This window comes from Columba livia, chromosome 5 (genome assembly GCF_036013475.1).
Source record: "Columba livia isolate bColLiv1 breed racing homer chromosome 5, bColLiv1.pat.W.v2, whole genome shotgun sequence".
Lineage (NCBI taxonomy): Eukaryota > Metazoa > Chordata > Aves > Columbiformes > Columbidae > Columba > Columba livia.
In genome coordinates, this window is record NC_088606.1 from 8470642 (window position 1) to 8483999 (window position 13358).

General features: G+C 39.9%; 1 protein-coding gene across 1 annotated transcript in view; it reads left to right on the forward strand.

The window, feature by feature from the left end:
- The window catches only part of BRF1 (BRF1 RNA polymerase III transcription initiation factor subunit), a 180733-nt gene that overhangs the window by 137653 nt on the left and 29722 nt on the right, over positions 1-13358 (forward strand). The window lies entirely within an intron of this gene.

Sequence of the window (13358 nt, forward strand, 5' to 3'; positions counted from 1 at the left end):
ATTTAGATGTGTATTGCAACCAAATGAAGGACCAGGGAGGGTGGGAGCCCCAAAATGTGAGAAATCATCTGTTTGTACAAGAAGGGGGAGGCGTAGGATACCTGAAAATGTGAAGCTGGGAGGGACAGTCAGTGGACGTCTGTAAGAAACTGAGCAAAATACGAATGACTAGATGCAAACCTCTTATTTTGACTTCATTTGACAGTGAGGCCGGCAGCACGGTCTTCGATTTTGGGCTGAGAAGCCGAGTGCCGACGCCAAAGCTTAGCTTTGGCGTCGGCACTCGGCTTCTCAGCCCAAAATCAAAGGCCGCCCCACTGTCACCTGAATACAGGTTTTTGCAATGCACCAAGCATTTTTTCCTTCTTTATTCTGTATTTTTACCAAGATGGTTTCATCCTCCTTCAGCTTCTCAACCTTAGTATCAACAGCTTTGCTTTCCAATTCTGCACTCCCTGTGGGTTTTAGTCTCTTGTGTAAGTTACTACTTAAGATCATGACCCAAGCACAGACATTTTCCACTAGTGAAAGCGAAGATGCATTGCGGATTACCTAACAGCGCTTAGCCTATGCTTTATTTGGATTTAATAGTTATTAATGAGCCGTGTTTCTGGTATTTCTAGTAAACACGGCTGATTCGGTTGTCTGAAATGAAATGCTGCGGTGGGACGAAGGGGCAGGTCAGGATCCCAGTTGCATTTCAGGGCTCAGCAATAACATCCACACTCGAGCTGCTTCACCACGGCCAAACCTTATCACTTCTGATGTTTGCAGAAATGCTGGGCACTCGAAGCCCCCGTTGAAGTCAGTGTGTTAAACTCTTTAGCAGGTGTTAAACTCTTTGGAAAATCACGCCATAAATATTTAATTTAACAGTGGTGCAACTTGAAAAGGTTTCTAAATAAATACGAATCACTATTTTCCAAAAGCAGCTAATAAAACATGTTTATTTTTCCTCTTGAGAGCATAAAGTACGTCCTTAAGATGCATAACAGAGTTTCCTGATGATGATTAGCAGATCTCAGTTACAATGAATTTTGCAGCAGAGCACTTCATATGAGGTTGGGAATGCAAACAGATACATGAGTTCAGGAGATTTTGCACAGGCAGCGTTCTTGCTTAAATAATATCAAGGACTTGGCAAAACATTAGTTGGACTTTTTTTTCTTTCTCACAATTAAAGATTTATGACATACTTGTGATTTTTTTGCTGGTAGTCTAAATGCCATGCCTTTTAAATGGCATGCATAAATTTCTGTGCTCTGCATTGTTCTTATATGCCATGCATTCACTGCCTGTGTTCAGCTTTGTTCCTCTGAGAGGTGAATGGCTAAATACTTTCACAGTGATACAAAAATCATGGTAATTTATATGCAATTAATAATAATAAAAACCCTGAACATTGCTCATTAGAAAATGAATGAAGCACGTAATGTATCTTTATCCAGGAGGTGTTTGCAGAGATCTGGGTAACCGTTTTGATTTGTAGTGATTTAGAGTCCTGCGTGTTTGTCTTCCTATGTCTTAAATATTTAGTAAGCTGTATTTGACTGCAATAGCACTTTGCATAACCGTGCTTTGATCCAGTCCTTTAGTTCTTCTGAGTTATAGTCAGATTTTAAAGAGCTCTTGATTTAGCCCTGATCTCAACTAGAAAGCAGGAAAGTAGTGGGTTTTGTTTCATTGTTTTGCTTCCTTTTTTTTTAGTTAAAAAAAAAATCTTTATTGCTTTCCTTTTGCAAGCCAAGATTTTACATACTTCACCAGGCTTGGACTGATGATGGAACCAAGTTTGTCATGTGTCTAAGGAATCATCTTAATATACAGCATGTAGCACCCTGGAAATAGGAAGCTGATCTTCATCTCCATCTCTCTAATTGTCACTTGCTATAATATACTCTGCACTGTTATTTCTGCATCGAGAGCTTCAGATTATCTCAAAAAAAATGGTTACCCCAGCCGGACATGGTACAATACAACAAGACTGGTGAAGGGACTTGAATACAAGACCTATGGGGAGAGGCTGAGGGAGCTGGGGTTGTTTAGTCTGGAGAAGAGGAGGCTTAGAGGTGAGCTCAGCACTCTCTAGAACTACCTGAAGGGAAGTTATAGCCAGGTGGGGATCGGTCTCTTCTCCCAGGCAGTTAGCAATAGGACAAGGGGGCACGGGCTTCAACTCTGCCAGGGGAAATTTAGGCTGGATATTAGAAAGAAATTCTTTCCAGAGAGAGTGGTCAGGCATTGGAATGGCTGCCCAGGGAGGTGCTGGACTCACCGTCCCTGGAGGTTTTTAAACTGAGGTTGGACATGGCACTTAGTGCCATGATCTAGTAAACGGACTAGAGTTGGACCAAGGGTTGGACTTGATGATCTCTGAGGGCTTTTCTAACCCAGTCGATTCTGTGATTCTGTAATCTCTGGGTGGTTTTTATTTTTTTAATATGGTGTAAAATAACAGCTATAATGTTAATCCTTTAAAATATCGGGAAAGCTTTTGTTTACTGATGTGATAATGATAAGCAAATTTTACAGTCTTGTAAAAAAGTTGTTGATTTACAAGAAATTTAGAAAGAGCTGGAATGCTCAGCATGGTCCCAGGAGCATACTTAAACTGGATATTCTTTCAGTTGGTGGCTCTTTTAATATGGCTTTATTGACATTATATTCACTCTTAATAGTTATTTGGATTCCAAAGATGATACAGTTTATCTACATGTTGTTTCATTTACAAAATCCTGATTTTGAAGTCTCAGAAATGCTTCGTATTTCTGAAATTTTGTTAGGAAGGTACTTTGAAATAATTCTTCCAAAGATCATGCAGATTGCTCCTGTGGAGAGGAATAGGCATTATATACATCAATATGTTGAGAAGCAACCTGGATTTTTGAACAGGTTTCTTTACCGTGAGTGCTATTCAAGTTTTTCAGTTTTAGAAAAAAGCGTACTTTTCTCAGACACATCTCCCAGAATTATACTGGGGTTTTACTTGTATCTGTCAAGATGGTGGAGGATTGGTAATGACAATGTGAGCAATTTTAGGAATGTTATGTTGCGTAGATATATTTCATTGTATTTCTTAATGCATTTTTGTTCCAGTGGGTATCATGATTGTTGCTTCATACACAAAAGCCATTTCGTTCTCTGTGTGTTAGAGATGTGGCACAGTGGATGTTACCGTAATAGATGCGGCAACTTTAAATTCAATTACCAGTTGCACTGTTTATTTTCACTAATGTCTTCAGTGCATATGAAGCGTAAGAATAATATGTTGAACTCTTAGAAAAAAACAATTGCCACTTTGAGCTACTTGAAACCTGAACTCCAGTTAGAGCTGTGCTGTGCTCTGCAGCTCTTAAAGTCCAGTAAACAGGGTTTTTAGGGCTAGAAGCTTTTGCTTAGAAGCTTAATAATTTATTTTATATTTACTGGAGCTGAATCTTACAACATTACTTGTGAAGTGAAATGTGTTGTACCAAGAAAATGCGGGAACAAGAAAGCTTTCAAGTCACTACTTTTCGAAAAATTTAAGCCTATTTATTGCTGTGTGCTTGAAATTGGTAATGATATCAGAAAAGACAGGATATATTATCAGGGGAATAAATGTGTCAGGTTAATCTCCTGAAGAATTTGCCTTGGAAGAAATGAAGCAGGACTACGAAGCACAGCTGAATCCGTTGTATTGAAACAACGTTGTTCTGAATGGAAGCGTATGAATATATAATAGAAAACCAAATCATGCCTACTCTGAAATTACAAAAGCCCTTGGTAGAGATCTCAGATTTTATTAGCTTTGGAAATTCGCTTCCAAATTCTATCCATGGTGTGACTCGTATTTACCAACTATCCATTTTACTGGTACACATTGGCACATGGCTCCACCTGTGCTTCGGAGCCATGGGACCTGGGTATTATCTGCTCTGGTTACATTTTTGGTTGGCTCATCATTGGCGTCATGATTCCAGAAAAATCCCCCTTATTATGTCTATAATGCTTTTCCACAGCCTAGGTTTTGGCATCTCATTTAACCTGATAAATTACATGGTACTTTCTTGGCTCTGGTCCAAATCACATTCCCTCAGGGGGTAAAATGGGTAGAAGCCTCATTTAGGTGCTTTGGAGGAGGGAGCCTGGGGAGCACAGCCCCAGCTCCCCCCAGCTCCCACCTCTGTTGCAGTTGGCCCCGGCTGGTGTCCCGGATGGGAATGTTAACCTATAAAGTAGAAGTTTGTTTCCATCTCATTGGCTTTACCAGATTATTTTGGATAACTTTATGGAAGAGAGAGGGACGGGGCGCTGTTTATCACACCCAGCCTGAAAACTTCCTCTTCACTTGTTGAAACTGCCCCTGTCCAGCAGAATCCGTGTTTCTTTCTCTTGGGAATAAGGAGGGAAGATGCCCCAAACCAGCCATTTCTCTCATATCCAGGATCACTGATAACCATAAGCACATTATTGGTAGTTTTACTCTTGAGGCGGGTGGAGATGATGTGCTTAGTGCCCTGAGACGTCCTGGTTGGGTGCTCCTAACTAAGGTCCTGAATGCTTATTCCACATTGGCCATGCCTTATAGTTTATTTTTATAAACCCAAAGCAAATCGGTTTTCTAATGTACAATATTTTTAGTTTATTTTACATTATGAGACTGGTATTTGTGGTGGGGAGGAGCATCAGCTCATGTTTTCCAGATGACTTAGATTGATCCAAACCATCTTGAAACAAAGCTCAGCTTGAACAACCCAAGGGATTCCTGGGTGTCTGAAAAACCTTTATATCTGTTAGACCGAGGTGATTATAAAGGTTAAAGAACTCCTGATTCACTGTGTCAAGAAGAGAGTTGTTATTTCAGAACCTTTTTCATTAGGAAAAATGACATTGCAGTAATGGCTTAAAAATTTGGGAATGGGTATTTTAGACGGTCATTGACTTCAGCTGATGCAGTGGAGCCTGGTGGGCTGATGGGCACCTACAGGGAGCGATTGTTATAGCAGTTTAGCAATGGGTGATGGAGCAGAGCTTCTGAAAAGGGACAAGTCTCCATGATAGGAAGCTTTTGAGAGAGAGTCTTTCCCGTGCTGACTCCGGTGGCATGCATTCCCTGTACAAATTGGTCCTTTGAGGTGGGATCTTAATGGGGTTTTTATGCACTTTAATTTTTCCACCATATGCTTTTATTTTTCAGAATTGCCTTCAGTTCTTTGTCTAATTTACCTTTGATATCTTGTTTTTTTCTCTCTGCTTTGAAGTCTATTACATGACTTGGAATTCATGTGTATTTACTCAAAGTGGGAAATTTTATTTCTTGTCTTGTGCTTCAGGCCTTGTTTTTATATGTGACTAGTGCACTAGCACCAATTTCCCACCTGGAATAAAATTCCTTACAGAAGACGCTGGTACTACTTGTGGAGATGGCACTTAGGAGTTTCTTCTATAGCTTAATTATAATTTGCTTGGTATTTTTGGCCTTTCCTGTGGAAGCAGTCTCCTGTTGGCTACAGGTTTAACCAGACTGTGATTTCTGGGTATGAATGTACATATGGGAGCCTTCCCATTGAGAGTGTGGAGTCAGCTTTTGGTTTGAATTTTATGTACGTGGTGAATAAATTCTCTAACCACTTTGACATAACTGTTTTCTTACGTGATCCGTGCTTTGAGAGTTTCTTTGGAGTGTAATTTTATGTGTGTTTGTGCTTTGCTGTGGTATATAATCATTTAAATCAAAGGTTAATCAAAATGATTAGTCATTTTGAACAGGAAAACGGTGACATTTGGTAAGTACCTCCACTTAAAATAAATCTTACCAGTATTTTCCAGTCTTGTAGTTTTTCAAGGGACAAGCTTGCACAAATTATGTTTAGTATTTTATTTACAAAAAGCAAAGCCAAGAAAAAGAATGAATTCAGGACTTCCAAGGTTCTGCTTTTCAAGCCATGCATCTGCCTTATTAAAGTTAGCTGTGCGGGGGAGAGCTTTCCAAGTGACCTTGAAAGGAGCTGACACGTGCATTTACTTGTTCACAGTTGATTTGAGGAGTTGATCTAGTAAAGCCTGTAGCAATGTTGTAACCTGGCTAATGCTGCAGGTTACTGCTGTTCACGTGAGCTAAGCAGCCTTTGGTAATAAGGAGATAAATCGGAGACAAGAACTGGGAAGAAACATATCTGACCCAACATGTTTTAAAATGAGTGTGTGTTTTTAACTCCCGAAGGCTAAAATGTGACGACCGGTAGCCTTTCCCTCTTTATTAGGTTAGGACACAGGAGGAAAAATGCATTTCTTCTGTGTGTAGCACCACGGTCCTGAGCGGACACGGAGTGAGGCGGATGCCACCGCGAGACCAGGGAGGCGAGAACCAGCAGACTGGCTGGGGAATGGTGCTGCAGGTGATCCCGTTACCCTCAAATTCATTTCTCTTGACACTGAGATAAGACAGAAGGATGGAGAATTTTTCTTTTTTTTCCCCAGTAAAAAGGGAAAAAAATAAAACCAGTTCCCCAAACCCATCCTTCCAGAAGCTGGCTCATGTTTGTCAGGATTTGATTCTTATTCTCATTACTCAGGCTACTTTGAAGACTGATTCCCCTGATACCAATGATAGCGTTTTTCTTTCTTGTCTGACGAGCCTGATACCCCTAAAACTACAGTTGTATTAAACTCTGAAGCACGTATGGATGGTGTTTCGCGTGGCTGCGCTCCGTACCACTGAGAAAAGAGCTCTTTTCCAGCTGTCATCTGGCCCCACTTGTGTCCCCAGCCCACAGGGTCTGGCTGTATTTGGGCTCCTGCTGCAGGAACCGCTTCGGCCACCGACTCCCAGCTCATCTCAGCAGTTTCTCCTGCAACTCTGCACTTTTCTGCCGTGCGGCATCGGTTCGTTAGGGTGAGATTACCAAAAAGCTCATTCCTTCATCCTTCATTCCTCAGTCCTTTCCGTCCTCCTGCAGGAGGTGAGTTACAGAATCGTTTTGCTCTTTCACGCCTGTTCTGCCAGTGAGCTAAGAGAAATGAAGTTAAAGGATTTCTAGCTCGTTATATTATTAAAATAGAGTGTTTTTCCTGAGAGCCTCACTTTTGGAGTCATTCAGTTTTGAGCACTGGAATAAAATACCAATATTTCAGCAGGGCAACAAACCCACCTGTATTATCACTCTGTAACATATAATTGGAGAGAAATGTCCCTGGAACAGCTTAATAATATGAGAAATAATGTAAAAAGAAAAAAAAAGGCACTTTCTCGATGTGAACTGTACCAATTTCTGTAAGTTCAGTGATGCTGCAAATCTAGTTGTACATCATTCATTAAGAGCATTCAAATTTTATAGTAAAGACGTTTAATGTTGTCAAGATTCAGTTTAGTGTAAGGATAAGGGATATGGTCTGCTGGGACTGCAGAGGAGTGTTCCTGAGCTGTCACTTATTTGGACTTACCAGAACCTTTCATAAATATAAATCTAAATAAACCCGTCAAGATTGGGTGAGGACACATCAAGGCTTGTGCGAGTGTTTCAGCAATAACAAGCGTCTGCCAAATCCAGTGCTCAGTTCCATTTACCCCTAATGATTAGAATGCCTTCAATTTAAAATTAAAAAGGCATTGATCTGGTTCGACCTCATGGCCCAGACCTGGGTCAAGACTCCTTATTTTTACAGCAGCCTTCTTGTTTGTTTAATATAAATTGGATATTGCTTTTCCGCCTCCCACTCAAGAGAATCGTCTCCTTGCCGGATTCCCGGGGAGGCCGGCTGGGCAGTGCAAAAATGCAGAGGGGATTTTTGCGACTGTCTGAAATAATTTTGCCTTGCGTTTTAAGACCAAATAGTAGCAATTTTAGCCCAGAAGATAATTTTGTGTGACAGTTGGATTGCGAACGCCTTGTTTTTCTATGTTCTCATTTTCAGGTTGGTCATAAGAAAATGCTCTGCGAGCTTTTTTCTTCTTCCAAATTACACTCAGTAGGTCTAATGGGAGACTTAGTATAAATATGTATGCTCAGTCTCTTGAACTTTAATAGTGTGTTAACAAAAATAGTTATATGTGCTGTGGGGGGTGAGGAGAGTGGGGAGAAACAAAGAAATAGAGAGTGTTATAGTTCTTGGTATCAAACCCTGGAGGTGCATGTCCTGCTGTCACGGCTGAGAGCGCCTCAGTGCTGTGAAATGCTCCTTCTCAGGCTGTAGATTTTTCCAATTTATTTCTTTGTATTTTCACGGGTGGCAAATGGTTGGTTTCTGAATTGATTTTCCTTTGACCCTGGTCCAGCAGAGTCTGCTTGTTGATCTTTATAGTATATATATATATGCTCATTTTTATAGTATAAACCAAGGGGTGTGTATGTCTGCTACATTTTAGATTTGCAAATGAAGTTGAGTCTTCAGCGAATATTTCTAAATGTTGAAGGAAATGGAACAAAACACAGACAAAATGAACTGTTTCTCACTATAGTGTGGCATACGTTATTTTACGAAGACTAATACCCAGACTAGGAGAGCCGTCACATGGAGCATTTTGTTTCCTGGTGTTTGCACTCATTGCCAGACCGTGTAGCTGGCAATCATTATGTGGTTGTGACTGCAGTTCTTTCACCATGGCTGGGTAAAGTATTGGAAAGTTATAGCAGTTTGTTGCAGAACTTGAAGTACTATTTGTTCACATAATATTCAACAGCATCTACATAATTAGTTCTAAATTGGCCAATGTACTGTAACTTAGCCATTTATGTAAGTGCTGTTCCATTACCCAGGGATGTTTCTGGTGTGCTGGCTGATTTCAGTTTTACCTTGCTGCAGTTGTTACTAAATATAGGATGAAACATACTGAGATAACTTCTAAATGTCGTCTTGGAAGATCCATGCAGCAAATTTAACATTTTCTTCTGTTGTTGAATTTCCAATTTATTGAGAGTGAGAGATTTCTGCTCAGCGTTTTCCCCTTCCTCCCATGCAACACAACGATAGACTGAACGAACCCATCGCCGTGCTCAGGACAGGCAGGAACCAAACGGCTCTAGAGCCACCCATCTCCTCCTCTTCTCTCATACAGGCCCCGTCCTTGTAACCCAGAAAGAAATAAGGGAGGAAACCACAGATTTGACATATATTTTCATATATAGATTTGAAATCTGTATTGATACTTGGAGTAGGGTGCAACCTTGCTGAATTGGAGCACTGAAAGACGCTTGGACAGCGAGAGTGCTTAGGTCCCATACAGAAGTGTTGGGCATCTATAATATTTAATAATCTGTCGTCTCTTTATTCAGAAACAATTTTAGATGTGGTATTTATGTGAAAGAAATATATGCTACATTGCAGCATAACATTCTTTTAAGAAGTTATCAACATATTTAATCTGAGTGTTTTGAGGTCTGAAGTATGAAGGACACGCATACAATTTTGGAAGTGGAATAAACTGGCATATTTATTTTGTAGGGTTATCTTTGCCTGTCTAGAGTGGTGACATGGTAGTTTTAATAGAAAAATGGCTTTATATGCTTCTGCATGGATTTTATCATGCAGTAATAAAAAAACAAAATAATTTGGAATCCAGACTAAAACTATCATTGCTGAAGTTGAGTGAGACTGCCATCAGGTTAAAGCTGTAGTTGAATCAATCAGTCATCTGATGAAGTAGTAATGGAGGTTAAAGTCAACAGTGAATCAAATGATTAGATGAAGAGAAGCAAGACAGAAATCAGGGTGGTTTAAATCATACAACTGGTTATTACAAGGCAGAAATCCCAGATACACAGTGAGCATCACCTGCTGCCCGGCTCTGGGTGGCAGAGACAGATCCTTCCAGTTTGTGTTATAGTAAGTCAATTTAAGGGTTAATTCCAGGCCTGAATGTGCTACTTAGATGAAGGTGCTTTAGAGACTCGCTCCTTTTCCATTCCTGCCAAACGAACTGTGTGCAAGCAATATTGGCTTAAAATACTGATATGCAAATATAGCACTAAAATATAGCATTAAACATGTTTGCATGTTATTCAGACCTTTTCGAATATTAAAGAACAAAATTGATGAATTGATGGGAACAGAGTAGAAGAAAGGTGAACCCCTCTGTGCCAGTTGTTTGTGGAACAAGGTGGGTGGGAGAGCAGTTGGGGTTACTCTGTTGCTGATGGGTGATGCCTCCTGTGGGGATTCCTCTGGGTATTCCTACATCAGGCTGCACCTTCTGTGGCCTCTCCTCTTCCTCCTCCTCCTCTTCTTCCTCCTCTGGGCAGTGTGCAGGAGATTAGAATCACTAATGGCTCTCAGTGATGTGGCGGTGCAAAAAACCTACCTTTTGCTGACATGTTCATTTGTGATATCGCCTCTGCCGCACCTTTCAAATCTGCTGAATGCGTTGCTGAAATAAGAGCTTGTTTTGCATACAGCCTCATCTGGTCCAAATGGGATTTTGACCTTTGGGCAATCTGGGATATAAAAAATTGTTGGGCCTTACTGTCAGATTTTATATAATTCATTTTTATTTTTCAAGTTAGAACATACATACTCCAAAAGTACAAGACAGGAGCTTGCTGGAAAAGCTTCAGTCTCATCATGGAAAAAGTTCAGAGTATATAAACCTTAAATTTCCTTAAATCCCTGTAGGAATAGAACTACTTTTAATCCACGCATCCATATTTTCATTTTCCTATTATTTCTTAAAATATTCTTGTTGCTTTTCACCAGCAAAGCATTTGGGGTAATGAAATAATTTGAATTAATTGTATTATGTACATTGATCTTATATGGCTCAGATAGACTGTCTTTTCTTCAAGATAAACCTAAATACCAATTTCATCAACTCTAAAAGCATGAAATGATGATACTTAGTTTCGTTGTCTTGAAAAAAAACACGGAGGGGATGCATGAAGGGAAGACAAAGAAAGGACTAATTAAGGATTTAAAACCACTGGGGTTTGGGGTTTTTTGCAACTAGTGAACTGAGTCCAATGTGAAGTGTGGTGTGTGTAAGCCATAAGAAATCATAAATTCTGTATAATGCGAAGTAACTTAGTAACAACTGACTGACTAGCTAGAGAGGCCTTGCTTGGAAGGGGAAGGTTTCTGTAAAAATTAACCTCATCTTGCTGACCTTTTCTGCCCCCGGCTGCCTGTTTTTTAATCTGACCTGAAGAGATTAGAAAAACCCTTCACATCAAAAAGAACCACGGTCACTTGTCTCCCAGAGCCCCATTGTGTTCAGCAGTGATTTATCGGAGGCAGCCGCCCCCTTGCTCCAGACACTGCGCCCGCTGGCACCAGCCCTGCAGCCCCAACTGGCCAGCAAAGTCCTGCTTTGGGCAAACAACCTGATGGATGGGAAACCCGGGCCCGGGATTCGCTTGCCCAAGCTTGTTTGTAAGGTTTGCTGGTTTTACTAAATCAATATTTTTTCAGGTGCTTCTTGTATTGTATTCGGGAGTGGAGAGTTAACTTATATTTTGTTCAGCTACACAAAATACAAATATTAATTAAATCACATCAAAAGTTCATCTTTCAGCACATGTTAATCTTGAGGTTCTCTATTTTTTATTTATATATATATATATATATATATATATATATATATATATCCATCCCTGGAGGTGTTTAAAAGACACGTAAATGAAGTTCTTAGAGACGTGGTTTAGAGGTGGACTTGATGGTGTTAAATTAATGATTGGACTCTATGGTCTTAAAGGTCTTTTCCAACCACAATGATTCTATGATTCTATGTATGTGCCCATATGTGTCTGTATATAAACCCACAAGTTTTAAAGAAAAACTTCTTTAAATAGCTGTTGGAGGAAAATGCAGGTTTTATGCATTTTTTTCTATCTCATTGGGAGGATTTGTGACAGAGAACATTTCTAAGATCCGATGATTACTAGGCTGCGGTTTCCTGTTAGCTTTGGGTTGCAATCTAAAATTTCTCCTTAAAACATAAGGAGGTCTTAAATTACAAAGCAGTAGGAAATCCTGAGATCCAAGGCCTTGAGTGGGCTTGCAGTATAGTATATATTCATTATTTTGTTGCTACTTCAGTAGCTCACAGGTATTAAGCATAGCATTATAGTAACTTTTGGGTGAAAACCAGACACTAGAAAACTCAAGTTTATGGTTCAGCATTTGCTGATAGGATTTGCAACTCAGGGAAGTCCAGATTTAAGATGGGTTTTGCAGAGTAGCCAGCCACAGTAACAGATTCATTTTTGTCTAAATTACTTTCCCTCTCTTTTCAGTTTCAATATCTGCTCTTTTCGTTTTAAATCCCATTTTAAAGCAAATGAAATAGCCAAGACTTTTTTCAAGCTCAGTAATCAAGACCCTTAATACCCTCCCTCTCTCCAGGCCAGTTCTAAGAGCAGATGTTTGTGGTGCTGTTGCCTGTGCTGGGCATACACTGAGGGACACATAGCGGAGCTGAGGGCATCCATATTAGGATCTAATTCTGAAGTAATTTTAAATCTTGATTTTCAGGCTTTTATTGGACGACTTATCTCTTAGTAAAGCACTCTCAACAGCAGAGCTTCTCTCGCCCGTGTGCCATGCTCCACGTGGCAGCTCCAGAGATATCTGGCCATCATCCAGTTTAAATTCACTTAACAGGGTAATCTGAAATGATTTAAACACTCTCAGTTTATCACCATAACCAGAGGGTCAAAGCCAGGAGCTGTGCAAGCACTAATGTTCAAGAGGGTTTTTAAAGAGGAATTTAGATGTAGCTGCTTTAAAAATGTCATTAAGATGAGATGGGGAGTGCTTTAGGTATGTGATTTCAGTCACCCAAGTCTTCTATTAATGACTCGCCTCAAGACTTTTTGTACTGTAACATACCTAGAGCTGGAATTTTGTCCTACTGACCTTGGTGGACATTTGTTCATGCTGTTAAATGGTGGAGAAATGTGTATTTTGGTTCATATGCAGCATGCGAAGAATTGAGACTTGGTTCCGACCAAGGCAGGTCATAGACTGAATGGGTGTTCTCAGGCTTTGTGCAAGGTTTTGGAAGTAAATGGTAAAACAATCTACTTAAAAACATCTAAATTTTTGCTAATTTGTGCTACAGCTTTCACTGATATTACCAAACATGCTGTCTATCGCTATTGCTGCAAAGGTTTTCCTTCCTTTTGTGTGATATTTTTTAGGATGGGCATCACACTTGTGTTTAATGATCTTGCTTTTCTTTGGCTCTTATCAAGTGTATCTCAGTGTTATTTACTGTCTTTCTGTCTAACTTAGGCTCTTAGGTAGTTTTGACTGCAGTCTTTCTCCAAATCTAGAAAAAGAATGTTTCATTTTAAAAGAAAAGCAAAAAAATAGCTGTGTTTTTCTTTTCCTTTGAACTTCAAAAGCACAAAAAAAGGATTAAATAGGAAAAAGGAGAAAAAATA